Here is a 16,161-nt window from a genome sequence, read left to right as displayed (position 1 = left end):
TGAAGTTACATATTCGTAACACTGACTCTGGACATGGTAATCACATTTCAGTTACCTCATTTGGTTTCATACCCACAAAAAGAACTTCTGTCACACTACAGGTTAGGGTCATGGATTAATTTCAGTGTCTTTAAACGCAACACAGCATTCTCAAATGATCACGTAAGAACTGCAGGAAAGTGGAGTGCGTGTGCTTGGTATTCAGACTAACTGCATCAGTTTTCACTGTCGGAAAACGAAGCAAAAAGGAAATTATATTATAACTTATGAGGTAGCCACTATATCCGATAATCGTTTAGTATAACAAGCTAGTGTGGACTGACTCAACAAACAAAATCTACATCAAAGTTTGAAAGTTGAGGTAATTGATGGATTTAGCTTTGATGAGATATAATTCCACACCTAGAGAGTGGAAAAATACAAACGACTTAGTCGGGTTGTAAGAAGCATACAATGACGTGAACACAGGAGTATGTCAGCACTCACAATGGTAACTCAACGAAAATTCCTCAAATTTTAATGTAAGACGTGGCTCAGAGCAACAAATTTCTTATATCGTATTGCAAGAAATTAAACACCGTCTGAAACACTCTCGATTTAGGTTAACTACTACTACACACACATAGCTAGACATCACTTACAAAGCAACAATTTATAATCGAAGGAAAATTCTTCCAAAAATGGTATCAAATTTCGTAGAATCACCTTTAGAAAACATTAAGACACTTTAAAACACTCTGACCCCTTAGGTGGACCCAGAACAGGCACACGCGGTGAGCACTGTAGCGCCAATACTGGTCACAAAGAAACAGACTACATTTTAAAGCTAAGTGAATGAAAATAATCTGGTGGGCACCATTCATACTCTGTGGTCACTAGTTCAATTTAGCTGTTACTTTATACCATCAAAATTATGATATTTAAACCACCTTCTCATACTTTCCTAACTACACTGAGACCTGGTAGACAGGGAGAGTCAGTATAAGGCAACGATTGTGGATGGGGCCGTAATCAGCTACCGTTGGCTACAGTAAATACATCTACTTTATTTGATGAGATAATTTTCAACAATCATTTTAAAGGAATTTACTACGCTGACAGCTGAAGGCCTTACTGAGAAGGAATTCAAAATTATTTTTCGGCTTAAGGCCACAAGCAATTTTAGCATACTCAACGGCTGAAGGCCTGAATTACAAGTGAGGACGGCAATTACACTTTAAAAAATACTAAAACCTTTTTTAAACGATCTTAACAAACTATAACAAGCTATAGTGATGGCTGAATAGAACAGAATTGAAGATTATTTGTCGTATGAAAGCCACAAGCAATGTTACAAACAATTAATGGCTGAAGGCCTGATTAAGGAAGAATTCAAGATTATTTGTCGGCCGAAGGCCACAAGCAATGTTACAAACAATTAACGGCTGAAGGCCTGAATTACCAGTGAGGAAGGAAATTACACGTTAAAACATTAAGGTAAATTTTAAACAATTTTGACAACTTGACCATGTAAGATGAAATGATTCACAGACAGTGCTCCACGGATCGACCTGGGGAAGCGGTGACACTGGCAGCCAACAGTAATGATAACCTAAGGAGCGCAACTCAAACTAGGGACGGTTTAAACGCCGATCAACCCTCTTATCAAATCCACCTAACACCAGATAACCACAAAAAAGATAGAATAATTCAGTCGAGGGCGAAGTGACAGACAGCATTGCGTCTCGAGGATCTGGTGTTTAAAACACCAAGAGGCAGAAGTAACCAGTATAACCAAGGTAGACAATGGAACCAATTATCCATACCTCAGTCAAGTGCAATGTCAAATTACACGCCATGCCATACTGCATCGGCAAGACGAGGAAAAGTACACTGCCGCAAATTACGCTAACCTCCAGGGCAGGTAACTGGGGCATTAGCGGCCACTCGGTAGTAAAAATGGCTCTGAGCACTATGGGACTCAACTGCTGTGGTCATCAGTCCCCTAGAACTTACAACTAATTAAACCTAACTAACCTAAGGACATCACACCCATCCATGTCCGAGGCAGGATTCGAACCTGCGACCGTAGCAGCAGTGCGGCTACGGACTGGAGCGCCTAGAACCGCTTCACCAAAAACAACACCAAATTCAAACTAATATCGAGCAGTAGGAGGTGGCTAATAGCTTCCGCCAACCTGACAGATTCCACTTGTTACAGCTGGTCTCACCGACCCCAGGAGCAGCAACACACAAACAACAGCGAGATCTCAAAGAGTGGAGGTTGCACTACTGGATAAGGTTCACTCAATTTTGCAGCATCCTGGGTTCAGTCGTCGGATTCAGCCCCTCTATCCGACAGTGCCGGCACTCTGTCAGCGTTTCCGGCCTGCCCTCGCTCTGCGGACCTCCTCGCTGCTCCGTCCGAAGTCCAACTGACCGACAGACACGTCGACCCGGCACAGTACTGGCTATCGACAACCCCTGTGCTGCCACTCGCGGACAAACAATACTAGCAAACTCAGTGGCGCCATTAACACAAGAAGGAAACGAGATGCCACTACCGCTATTACAAGACGCCAAGTATGAACGGCAAGAACGCGAGCCACACGGCTCATACACTCTCAGCGACACACTGCGAACGTTATCAACGATGATGTAACTCATTTTTATTCATTTTATTCCCATAATAGCAAGAGCTCCACAAAAGCGTCAGCACCTCAGGCCAGTTCGTCTAAGTTGCCAAACATGGCGGATTACGGAGATGTCTCGATGTATGAACTGCGCTGAGGAAAACCTCTCCTATTGGCTGTAGTCGCCTGGCTCCTCTCCCTTGAATCCCCGACATTCTCCGAAGCGTCCAGGCAATTTCTTTGCTTTACTTTCCCACAGGTTATACTCTGACAAACCCGCTACACTCTACCTTTGGGTAGTCCCTAGCCTTTCTCCATCCCAACACATTCAAACATCATGCAAAGACACAGTCGCCCGGAGTGTAGACAGAAAATTGGAAGTGTGACATATTACAATAAAACACTAATGAATCCATTCTCATGTCGAAATTTCATTACTATTAAAATAGAAAAATTCTTGTTATGCCACAGAGTTTCAGAACAATCAACCTAGTGACACTTAAATATGGTTTAAGTGGACCGTACTAACAGCACCACTTTAAACGTATTAAGTGGACGGAGGACTGAGGTTAAAGCAACTCATGAGTCGTACAGAGTTCCAGAAGTGCCCTATACATTTCATTGACTGTTCACCGCAATATGAAGAAACACTAAAAGCGTCACTCATTGACATGAAAACTGAAACAAACAAGAAAACCGTTGCCAAAAAATACGATAGCATATCTTCTGCTTATTAACGAATCTGTCATAGATACGAGGCCTCCAATCTAGTGTATTACAAGGCGTGCCTGTATATTACAGATTTTAATGCTGTTCCTATGGGAAGGGAGCGTCGCAATTTTTTCGACGTCTTTATCACGCGATTGGAAGTTCTGGCATCTTAGATCATTAGAGTAAGTAAGTAGTCTTGACAGTCACAACTGATCAATATTCTGTTGACAACCGTAGTGCCGAGGTAAGGAGGGGGGAAAAATTTCTCTCGTAAGACAGTTTGATTTGCATAATACTGTTCTTTATTGCGTATTTTGTCCAAAACCTTTTTTACTGCCGAGAAGTATACTGATAAGATACTACTCCACTGTGGTCGCATCTGGAAGCTACTGTCAGCTCACGGTTGAGTGCGTAGCAGGCAGATATCTTACCCCAAGTAAGGAGATGAAAAACTCTTGTCTCAGACATGGAAAGGAGTTTCATGTTGTATGAAGTTGCTCACTGCTGTGTTTGCGTTTACTTTTCTTCCGGAACTATGTACCACGTCTTCTTTGACTGCAAAGGATTCTTCTATAGGACAGACAATAGTTTTGTTGCAAAGGAACTGTTCATTTCGGTTGCTCGGGGATGCTAAAAAGTAGCACGCTTGTTTCTGATCATTTAATTCGACAATGGACGAAACCCCACTGGATGTAGTAACTTCTACAAAAAGGTTGCTGGAAGATTACCACTTTACAGTATGGGCAGATCTGTTGTGTCATTTGAGACTGCGTTGGGAAGTACACACACAGTTATTCCTCACGACTCGAATGTCCACGTGAAGCGGTTACAGAAAGTGGATTAAATTCTTGTTGCTGGAATATGATATACATTTAATTATACATAATGTTGAGGACAAAGGGTATCCTTCGCGCCCTGGGCTCCAGTCGAAAATGTGTGCCGACAAAGGAAGAACGATTGGAGAATTAAATATGACACTGCTGAAACAGCGGTGACGTGAGTGGAATTTGTGATATTTCTCACATGGCTATAATGAGATGAGTGGACCTTTTAAGACAGGAGATTTATTGCAATTTAAGGAACCGTAGGACGCCATCCATCGTAGACCATTGAGATATTAGACGCGCTCATCACGGAAAAAGAGAATAGCAGGTTTTCAACGAGTAATAACAGAAGAGATACCGTAAGGATTCAAAGTACGGAAGAACAAGAGATGCGAGTGCTCTCCGAAAGATTATGCCGTATCGGGGGAGAGCGGCCGCGCTCAACTAAATCAGTAATTAACTTCGCTAATATAGAAAATGTATCATGTGACAAGCACGACGAGGAAATCAGGGAACAGATCTGACGTATTCATTACTTCCCCACGACTCGAATCACCTACAGCCGAAAATATGGATTAATGAATTCCGTGAAACATCACCGGTATCATATCCACACGTTTAAGAAATTAAATTCGTATGCGTTTGCTTTAGAGACGAAGCGGCGACGAAAATGTGAGTAATTGCTGAGCAAAGGAACGTATATGATGAATTTACGCACGCGTTCCTCGACGTTTATTGGTCAAAAGAAAGGTGATAGTCGTGACAGCAAATTACGTAGAGCCGAGGTTTCCGGATCGCGTTCAGTTTTTCAAAGCACGCTGGTGGCGAGACGCAATCAAGACGTTCACTGGGCGATAGCAACGGTGAAGTCAGTGATGACAGTGCCACTAAAGTGGAGTTATGTAACATAGTTCTCCGAAACTCTTTCACTGTTGTTGTTTTTGTTGTTGTTGTTGGGGTCTTCAGTCCTGAGACTGGTTTGATACAGCTCTCCATGCTACTCTATCCTGTGCAGGCTTCTTCATCTCCCAATACTTACTGCAACCTACATCCTTCTGAATCATCTCTTGGTCTCCCTCTACGATTTTTACCCTCCACGCTGCCCTCCAATGCTAAATTTGTGATCCCTTGACGCCTCAGAACATGTCCTACCAACCGGTCCCTTCTTCTTGTCAAGTTGTGCCACAAACTCCTCTTCTCCCCAGTTCTATTCAATACCTCCTCATTAGTTATGTCATCAACCCATATATTCTTCAGCATTCTTCTGTAGCACCACATTTTGAAAGCTTCTAATCTCTTCTTGTCTAAACTATTTATCTTCCATTTTTCTCTTCCATACATGGCTACAAGGAAGGGGAAGAGGAGATGGTAGATAACAGAGGAGAATAAAGATGAACGAGTGGAAGTACCTGCAGGTGAAGTTAACCGTAGATCAGCGAGAGTGTATGTTGATGTTCAGTCGGAGAAATTGTCGAAAACTTTGTCTCCTGGTTAAACCTGGACCACAGAGACGAATGACGCAAGGAGAGGAATAGCTCCTGTTTTGATAGCATGAAGTCAGGATTCAAGAAGACGTGGCGCCAGCTTCGGTTGCAACAGTCCCGAAGGGAATTGATGACCAATGGGAGGATGTATGGATTAGTTAATCGAAGTCGCAGTGTGTGTAAGCTGTAATTTGGTAGAAAGAGATTTTCCGAAATTTGTCTTAAAAGGCTCTCATGATGCACTGTTGAATGTACTGGAAGAGTAAATGATTGGAACGTAGATGAATATTCACACATTAGGGAACGTTCCCATGTTCTCATGTTCAGGAAAAGAAAGAGTTCTTACGAAAAGATAACCGGAGTGCTTTCAGAAAGCGACTGTTGAGGTGATCCATTGGGACGTATTTGAGTAAAGAGAAACGAACAACAAAACACGAATTGGGAACCTTAGCGCGGGGGGGGGGTCATAATGTGGTCACATCAGACAAGATGTTCTGTAATGTGTACGAAGGAAGCAAATTGTCGACGATCCAAGGGTAGTAAAGGAAATAGAATTCACTGTGGAAGATACATTTTTACTATGGTCAAGGAAGAGGTCGAAAAACAATCAGTATTTAAACATAAATTTTTTCCATATTTTATGGCCATTACTGTGCACTAAGATTTGCCCATCATAACCCCGCAGTACTGGAAACACTGTGAAGTTGTAAGTCGATCAGAAACGGATTTCGCACATCAAAGCATTTAGGGAACGAGAAGTATCGAAAAAATAAAAAGAGACGCAGTATCTTGTCTCCAGTCTGTCGTGAAAAGACGTTTAGTAACATCTACATCTACATCTACATCTACATGGATACTCTGCAAAATACATTTAAGTGCCTGGCCGGGGGGTTCATCGAACCACCTTCACAATTCTCTATTATTCCAATCTAGTATAGCGCGCGGAAAGAATGAACACCTATATATTTCCGTACGAGCTCTGATTTCCCTTATTTTATCGTGGTGATCGTTCTTCCCTATGTAGGTCGTTGTCAACCAAATATTTTCGCATTCGGAGAAGAAAGTTGGTGATTGAAATTTCGTGAGAAGTTTCCGTCGCAACGAAAAACGCCTTCCTTTTAATGATTTCCAACCCAAATCCTGTACCATTTCTGTGACACTCTCTCCCATATTTCGCCATAATACAAAACTTGCTGTCTTTCTTTGATAATCTGAGGTGATCCGACGAAATGTAAGAGCTATTTCGTTAAGGACGGAGTTTTGCATGGAAAAATTGGAGTCATCATCAGAAGCAGTCAGGGAAATGGTGCAGTACCTGAGAAGAGTAACAATAAACAGATCATTATCTGTAGTTGTCCAGATGAAGTGATGCGTATTAAGATAGGTTTAATTTTTTTAGGTTACCAGATGCGATATTGCACTGAGCAGGAAGCAACGGAGCATATGAGAAGGAACGCTGCACGTTTATGGTTTAGATGGTGTGAAGGAAGGCTAGCATGTATGAATGATGAGTGAGAGTTTTAATACGCTGATTTTATTAGTATTTTGCGAGTTGAAGAGCATACGATGCAATGACTTGATGTATCTTTGAACTGTTGATAGGACAGACAGCTGAATTGTTTAGAGCAGCCATGTCAAAGGGAAAATCAGAAAAAAAGTTACGACAAATGTTAAAGGAAGGAATATTTTAAATTTTTCGATCTACCACACAACAGAGAGACAGACGACGAATGATGGAAAGATGTGTGTGTGTGTGTGATCTACAATGAAGATAGCTATTAGATGATATTACAGTTGGATTTAACTTGTAACGCAGGAAATCGAGAGATAACTGCATGAATAACTAATAACTAACGTAACCTCACCTGAACTCCCAAACAAAAGAATTCTATGCAGTGTTAAAAAAAACTTTCTAACAGACAATGCTTTGTCATAAGAAATTTTATAGCTGGGTACAGCTAGTCATTAGGATTTAGTGAAGATATAATTTAGTTTTCTAAAAGGCAAGTAGTAGAGAGATAAGAGCTGATAATTATTGACAGTTATTAAAGTGAACTTTGTTAATTATTGACAGTTATAAAAGTGAACTTTAAATAAATGATTGAGTAAACTCATTGAAAGTATGAATGGCATAACCTGATGTAAATTAAGTTAATATTCGAGCAAGTCCATTGAGTGGAATAGTGATATATTGATGTGTAGCTATTGTAAAATACAACTGCGTTAGGTTCGTACCAATAGATTGTATTTTCATTTATGTGAATTTATTGCTAATAAATGTTTCTTATACTTCTTTGATGTCCCAAGAGTCATATAATGACACAATTAATGGAGAAATGTAGACGGGAGGTAGAACGAGAATATGGATGTACGTTGAACCACTACGGAGCATCGGTCACTTACAGATACAGAACACACAAAACCGTGAAAGTTCGCTGGACATCAGAGACAAATGGATAAGGTCGCTGCCTATGACTGGAAACCGCTTCCTATAGCTTCCTGCAGCATGCTAAGGTCTTACCTGTCAACAAGCGAAGAATTTCGAAGCAAACCACCAAAACAAGTGAAATGCGAGACACAATTTCACTGCTGACGTAAGTTTTTGTGTGCTTCTTTTTCAGGGAGGATGCTTTTTATACCTTGTGCATTTTTGCTTTTGTGGAACAGAGACTGACCTCGGGTATTACGAATGAACACTATGAATGAATTGTGAACCTGAGAGATTGTTTTCGTAAGATAACGTGATCTTTTGTGGAGATACATAGAAATATGAAACTGGTAGTTGTGCACGAATTGACAATATTCGATGTGAGATTGTTATTCCTTGTATTCTGTATTATATCAGTATTGTACCATGTATGTGTCTCGATTTTGAATTATTTTAGGTTACTGTGTGTGCGTTAACTTTTGTGTGTCTTATATTATCCCTCTTATTATGTGATGTAAAATTTTTGTGTTTCGGCATGCAGCTATCTCTTATATATATTACAAAAGTGTGAACGTGGGAGATATCGAAAATTGTTTGGAGTAAAAATGAGAATCAAGTGATTTTTAGTAGCTGGAATGGATCGGAGTGTTAAACCCATTGATGTGTGAGAAAGTAATGTCATTTCATATTGTTCACAAATATTGTGTGTTAGCAGAAGACAGCTTTTGTAAAGTTAGTTTTTAGGAAGAGAGGATAAGTATAAGATGGTACAGTAACACAGCTGTCATGGTTGATATACAACTAGTTAAATTTAGAATAAATTTCTTTATCAGAATTCAATTTCGAGTTGATAGTCGTTATCAAGTAACCAACAAAATAATGAAATCTAACGACAGCAAACGGCAGATTTCACAATATAACATAGCACAGAAACTAGTACTTACATTTGGCTCCTCAGGACATTTCTAGATCACTGTTCTGTTCGTGATCATGTCGCACCTTGTGGAGTTAGAGCAGTAAAAGAGAAGAATGAAAGTATGAAAGTTTGGCAAACTAGTTAGCAATTTAACTATAAAATGTAATATGAGTAACCTTGGAAATATCCAAATCATAAACAGTCTTGTCTTAACTGGGTATGTAATTCCGATACCATACAGGCCATAAGCTTATTTGACGCAATTTTGCTATAGCCAGTTTTGAGCACAACTGCATTGGTATAAATTTTTAAAACAGCAGGAAGGGATGACATTGCATGACTGTTTTTTTCTCCAGAACTGTACTGCAAATAAGGTGAAATTAGAAATTCTCATCTTCATGGTGTACGTAAGTATGAAGCCTCTTGGAAACCCATTGGGATGAGCTACCTGCCCTTGGGCGAGCAGCCAGGCTCCATAGCCGGATAGACGGAGCAGCCCTGGGTGAATTCTCAGAAGGGCACGCCGGATATGCACAGGTCAGTTCCACACACTCTTGACCACAGTTTCGTTCTGACTTGCCGCAAGTGGACACCGGGCGTCCCACAGGCAATATAGATACGATTTCCTCCCCACAGTGAATATTTTATGACTCAAACGTGGATAAAGTCAAAAATCTGTTTTTCGTAAGTTCTAGAAACACACTTCCTGGAACAAAATGTAAAAAGCCGTGCTCCTTTGGGACGCGCCAGACGCCACAAATCTAGAAATTGGAGTGAGGGTCCTCGGTTTGAGACCTCTTTATAGGTGTAGACTGTTGCTGAAATTTAGGTCCACAAACGAGAAATATTTAAGTTTTCTAAGAACTGGCGTGATTGGCAGTTACAGGCAGCAGCTCAGCCATACTCCTGAGGTCTCACTTCATTGGTCGCAGAAAGAGACAGATGCCTCTTGAGCACCAAATGGCAGCAAGTGTATTACGGTTAGCACCAAGAAGAAAATTCGGGGAACGGGACCAGCATACTTCTAAGGTATATTTTTATTGGTTGACGCTCATAATATCTGTTACCCGGTGAAACGCCCTGCTAAACCCGCAGGACAGAATTGTGGAAAGGGGCCAAAATGAGCGGCTGTCAGTTACACTCGAACACATACTTTATTTATTTGACCAAACATTACAGTACAAATCCTTGAAATTAGTTATCGACTGATTACGCCACACAATCTCATGCCTTATGGGCACAATCACTTTAATAAAAAAAATCCTGCCAGAAGCGTTTAACTCATAATTCAGACGCCAAAGAGAATATTTAGAAGGCAGAAGGCCTTACGTTGAGTTGTTGTTGTTGTTGTGGTCTTCAGTTCTGAGACTGGTTAGATGCAGCTCTCCATGCTACTCTATCCTGTGCAAGCTTCTTCATCTACCGGTACCTACTACAGCCTACATCCTTCTGAAACTGCTTAGTGTATTCATCTCTTGATCTCCCTCTACGATTTTTACCCTCCACGCTGCCATCCAGTACCTAATTGGTGATCCATTGATGCCCCAAAACATTTCCTACCAACCGATCCCTTCTTCTAGTCAAGTTGTGCCACAAACTCCGCTTCTCCCCAATTCTATTCAATACCTCCTCATTAGTTATGTGATCTACCCATCTAATATTCAGCATTCTTCTGTAGCACCAAATTTCGGAAGCTTCTAATCTCTTCTTGTCTAAACTCTTTATCGTCCATGTTTCGCTTCCATACATGGCTACCCTCCATACAAATACTTTCAGAAACGACTTCCTGACGCTTAAATCAATACTCGATGTTAACAAATTTCTCTTCTTCAGAAACGCTTTCCTTGCCATTTCCAGTCTACATTTTATATCCTCTCTACTTCGACCATCATCAGTTATTTTGCTCCTCAAATAGCAAAACTCCTTTACTACTTCAAGTGTCTCATTTCCTAATCTAATTCCCTCAGCATCACCCGATTTAATTCGACGACATTCCATTATCCTCGTTTTGCTTTTGTTGTTATTCATCTTATACACTCATTTCAAGACACTGTCCATTCCGTTCAACTGCTCTTCCAAGTCCTTTGCTGTCTCTGACAGAATTACAATGTCATCGGCAAACCTCAAAGTTTTTATTTCTTCTCCATGGATTTTAATACCTACTCCGAACTTTTCTCTTGTTTCCTTTACTGCTTGCTCAATATAGAGATTGAGTAGTATCGGGGAGAAGCTACAACCCTATCTCACTCCCTTCCCAACCACTGCTTCCATTTCATGTCCCTCGACTCTTATAGCCGCCGTCTGGTTTCTGTACAAATTGTAAATAGTCTTTCGCTCCCTGTATTTTACTCCAGCCACCTTCAGAATTTGAAAGAAAGTATGCCAGTCAACATTGTCAAAAGTTTTCTCTGAGTCTAAAAATGCTAGAAACGTAGGCTTGCTTTTCGTTAATCATTCTTCTAAGGTAAGTCGTAGGGTTAGTTTTGACTCACCTGTTCCAACATTTCTACGGAATCCAAACTGATCTTCCCCGAGGTCAGCTTCTACCAGTTTTTCCATTCGTCTGTAAAGAATTCGTGTTAGTGTTTTCCAGCTGTGACTTATTAAACTGATAGTTCGTTAATTTTTACATCTGTCAACATCTGCTTTCTTTGGGATTGGAATTACTATATTCTTCTTGACTCATACATCTTGCTCACCAGATGGTAGAGTTTTGTTATGCCTGGCTCTCCCAAGGCTGTCAGTAGTTCTAATGGAATGTTGTCTACTCCCGGGGCCTTGTTTCGACTTAGGTGTTTCAGTGCTCTGTCAAACTCTTCACGCAGCATGATATCTCCCATTTCATCTTCTCGCGTTGAGTAAGTTCTATAATTTCACTGAAGGCCCAAAAATCTAACTTAAAAAGCAATACTCTTAATTTAAAGAGGGCTAAATGCCCATGATTTAAGACTGAAGGGAAAAACTAAATAAAAAAAAACACAAGGCGGAAGGCCTTATCTTCAATTAGGCTGAAGGCCGCAAACAGTCTGATGCCTGAAAGACCAAGATGCTTAATTTAAAAACGGCTGAAGGCACCATGACTTAAAGCCCAAGGCAAAATAAATTTAAACAACAAAGCCTTATCTTAAATTAGGCTGTAGACCCCAAAACAATCTAACACTTGACAAGCAAGGAATTTTAATTTTAAAACACTAATACAACTAAAATAATTTTTAGTAGGCAGATGGCCAAGGCTTTGTCTTTAAACAATATATTAATGAAGCTGAAGGCCCGAAGAATCTAACACTTGACGAGGAAGGAATTTTAATTTTAAAGCAGCTAAAGACCCATGATTTAAAAAAAACCATTAAAAACAATTCAACTTTAACTCAAAACCATCGGCTATGAGCCATACAAATACACACAACAGAAAATAAGAAAGGCAGTGGAGCTGAAGGCGCTCAGAAGTTTCTGGGGTCGGCCATCACTTGAAATACTAACGATCACTTTGGTGAGACAGGCAGTCGGACCAACCATTCTCGATCCGACGACAACCCATCCAACAGGCAGTCATCGGACCCACCGACAAGGTAACTAGCACTCCACTCGACCAGCACACAACGGGGAGTTCAATCGGAAACGTAAAAAGGCATGGACGCCCACAACCAAGCATGCATTAAGCTGTCAAACTACACACCGTGCCGGACAGCGACAACACGTTGAGGAAAGAACACTGTCTGAGTTTACGTCAACGGCTAGGGCAGGTAACCGGGACATTAACGGCCACAAGGCACAAAATTCGGCTGGTGCACTTCAATTCCAAATAACGTAATACAGTTAGACTCCACTGGACGGTGGCTAAACCTTCGCCAACTCGAACACACACATTGTTGTTCGCGGGAATGACCCAACAGCCATCAACGAGAACCAAAGAGCATAATGTGAACAATCTTGACTTGCTGGTAAATTAAATCCAAACTCAACTTTCGTTGGGAACAGCTTCACACACTCCGACATTGCATAGAGACCACCAGCGGGCCCGGTCAAACTATGCCCTGCAGAGATTTCCTCGCTGCTCCACGCCAACCGACCGACTCCTTGCACACCAGCACGGAGACAACACTAAAATAACTGAGCTGTTGACATCGCGAGCTACACACAATTTCACAAACACTAGGACGAAGAACGCAAGCAAGGGTAAAAGTGGTGACCGAGCAATGAGACACACACCGCCAACCTATAAGCGACTAGCGAGCAAATACACGTCGTCCGGTAAGACGACCAACCGAAGATCAACCAAGACCGTCCCCAGTTCAAACCATGTGTGCCAGCAACGGTCTGGCAAGTTATGGCATCCAAGCCTCACTATTGCTCCTACCCAACCGACTTTCGCCGCGTCCCAACTGTACGACTGCCAGATCCGAACTGCACTAGAGGCGCTTTCCCACTTCATGGCAGATCCGAACTCCCTGCCAACACACGACAATGGGGAAGTAATAGCAGTCAGCAAAGATAATACGCCAGGGCTTATATCGGTAAGTGCCGCTGCTGCCGCTCTCGGCCAGGCAAGTTGGCAACCCAGTGACGTTAGTAATTGAAATTAACATAACGAGGTGGTAGTACAGTAAAGACTATTCACAAACACTGAAAAACACAAAACACAGAATTATATGTTATCCTTTTAAGAATCAATCGGTAAAAGTCATTCGATTTTTCAGCGTTCGATTCTTCAATTTCTTAATTTTAGGCAGCTATCACCGTCGGAGTTCTCCTCTGCCGGCCTGCTACGTTGACAGGTACATCTCTAAGAATGTGAGCTGATGGACTTAGAAAGCTCCTGGTGAAACCTTCCCGTCTCCTCTATATCTCTTTTGTAACGGAATAACCGTCTCTTCTATATCTCTATTGTTACGAAACATTCAATTTTACAATAACCTATGAAACATTTCATTAGGATTTCTATCTCTTGCATAATAATAACAAATGAAATTTTTCCTTTGAAATTTATTGTCTTCCTCAGTCTTCGCATACAAATTTAATTGCTGCTTATTAAAAGTGATTTTCTGATTATTTCGACGAAACATAGAATGTGTCGTCGTCGTGGCCCTCAGTCGTTATCTGCAATAACCCAAAACTGTTTCTTAAGTTTTTTACTGTTACTGGATCGCCATCTGACTGCTACATCGAACTGCTACATGAATATGCTTACTCTGATTTACTATACTCTATTAAATGCTGGTGGACTGTCATAATAAGTGGCTGCATTTATTACCAACGCTGACGTTATTCTTTAATAGCAAAGCTCACGTTTTTCTTTAATTAAGTTGACTGAAGTTATGTCTTTCATAGTTACACTTTTTCTTGACAACAATAAAATTTTTGCAAAGTTTTACGTTGAAGGCTTTCGGGATGTATTATAATCAGTAATGCAACATTGCTGGCAAGAATTAATTATATTCTGAAAACGCTTCAAATATTTATTGCTGGTAATGAAATAATTTTACAAACGTTCAAAATGGTTCAAATGGCTTGCAGCACTATGTGACTTAACATCTATGGTCATCAGTCCCCTAGAACTTAGAACTACTTAAACCTAACTAACATAAGGAGATCACACAACACGCAGTCATCACGAGGCAGAGAAAATTACAGACCCCGCCGGGAATCGAACCCGGAAACTCGGGCGCGGGAAGCGAGAACGCTACCGTACGACCATACATACAAACGCTCAAATGGGACTTACTTTTTACAATAATCTTACAACTAGCTTTGCGCAAACATATCTTCAGTAGTCTTCAGTTTCGCAAAGAAAATAATTCAATAATATTCGTTCCTCTTATGATAATAGTTAGCTGATGTCTCTGTACATCCGTTTATAATCCCTTGTAAATCATAGCTGGTGGCTGGTAGGCACACTGCTCCTCTCAACACCTCGCTTCAGACCTGCTACCAACCCGCTTCACATCTCGCTTACTACTGACTTCCTACAAACGCTAAAGTGTGGTCTTGCCTGCCAACAATGCTTTGTGGTGCAGACAATCCCTGCTATTATTACAAAATGTATCAATGCGTGGTCTTTCTCGCTCTTTTCTTAAAATGTATCCATACGCGGTCCCTCCCGCCATTTTTTAAAATTATATGAATTTGCGGTCTCTTTGGTGCAGACATTCCCTGCTACCACAATTATTTCCAACATGACAAATATTAATTGTTCCTACTTAATCCTATTAATACAATATAAACATCTTTCATAAATTGTGGTTTGTCAATAGACAATAGATATATACACGTCTTACACTGAGATAACTCTAACTTAGCCCCAGGAGAGGGTCGTTGCAGCACCGGCAATGGATGATTCTGAAGGCGCGTCAGCCTCCACTAACTGACATGGTGAGAACGAGCTGCGACAGAAAGACGATCCATAGCGATAGTAAAATCATTTCTATATAATATCTATAACCTCAAGCTCCTCTATGAAGACTCTCTTTCAGGTTCGAATGACCAGTTTGCTTCCAACTCTGGCCACAGATGCAATGTTGATCCTTCCGTATTAGTATCTATGTTTTATACTAACATCGTGACAGTCACGGCACAGCTCCGCGACCACAGTTGTTTCATTTTTATACGACATTACTAGAACCTTCATTCAGAACATCCATTGAGGTATGCCAAGTTTGTATTTTAGTGTTACAATTTTCAGTTGATTTACGAGACACTTTAAAACAATTTATCGAATTAATTGTGATTCTTGTTTCATTTGGTACTAACTGAATTTCTAGTTCATTGTTTTGAAGGTTGTCTGATAAAGTCATGCCAGATACCAGGTCCAAAACCGATGTCCACATTCATTAGAGACTTTCCCGAGTCGAGCAACATGTACTGATGACCCTTTTTGTTGAAATTAAAGGAGGAAGAACAGCAGAACATATTATTTAATTCCAGTGTGATGTCATTTGTGCGGTGGCAAGTGAATTGCGTGTGAGGGATGTTCAATGTGATCTTGGAGATTTTATGTCATAAAATCACATCGTCAGCTATAACAGTAGAGCGTTGTAACTCGTTAGGTGGTTACGAGCGGCAATAAAAATAAACAGCAGCGGAAAATATTAGAAGTTATAAAAATGGTCATAAACTGCAGGAAGACATAATAGCCTGTCTTTTATAGCGTTTCCGCGTTTGTTCTATAAAACTACCAAGTGCAAGATAC

This window comes from Schistocerca cancellata, chromosome 5 (assembly GCF_023864275.1).
Source record: "Schistocerca cancellata isolate TAMUIC-IGC-003103 chromosome 5, iqSchCanc2.1, whole genome shotgun sequence".
NCBI classification, from domain to species: domain Eukaryota; kingdom Metazoa; phylum Arthropoda; class Insecta; order Orthoptera; family Acrididae; genus Schistocerca; species Schistocerca cancellata.
Note: the sequence above shows the minus strand (reverse complement) of the source record.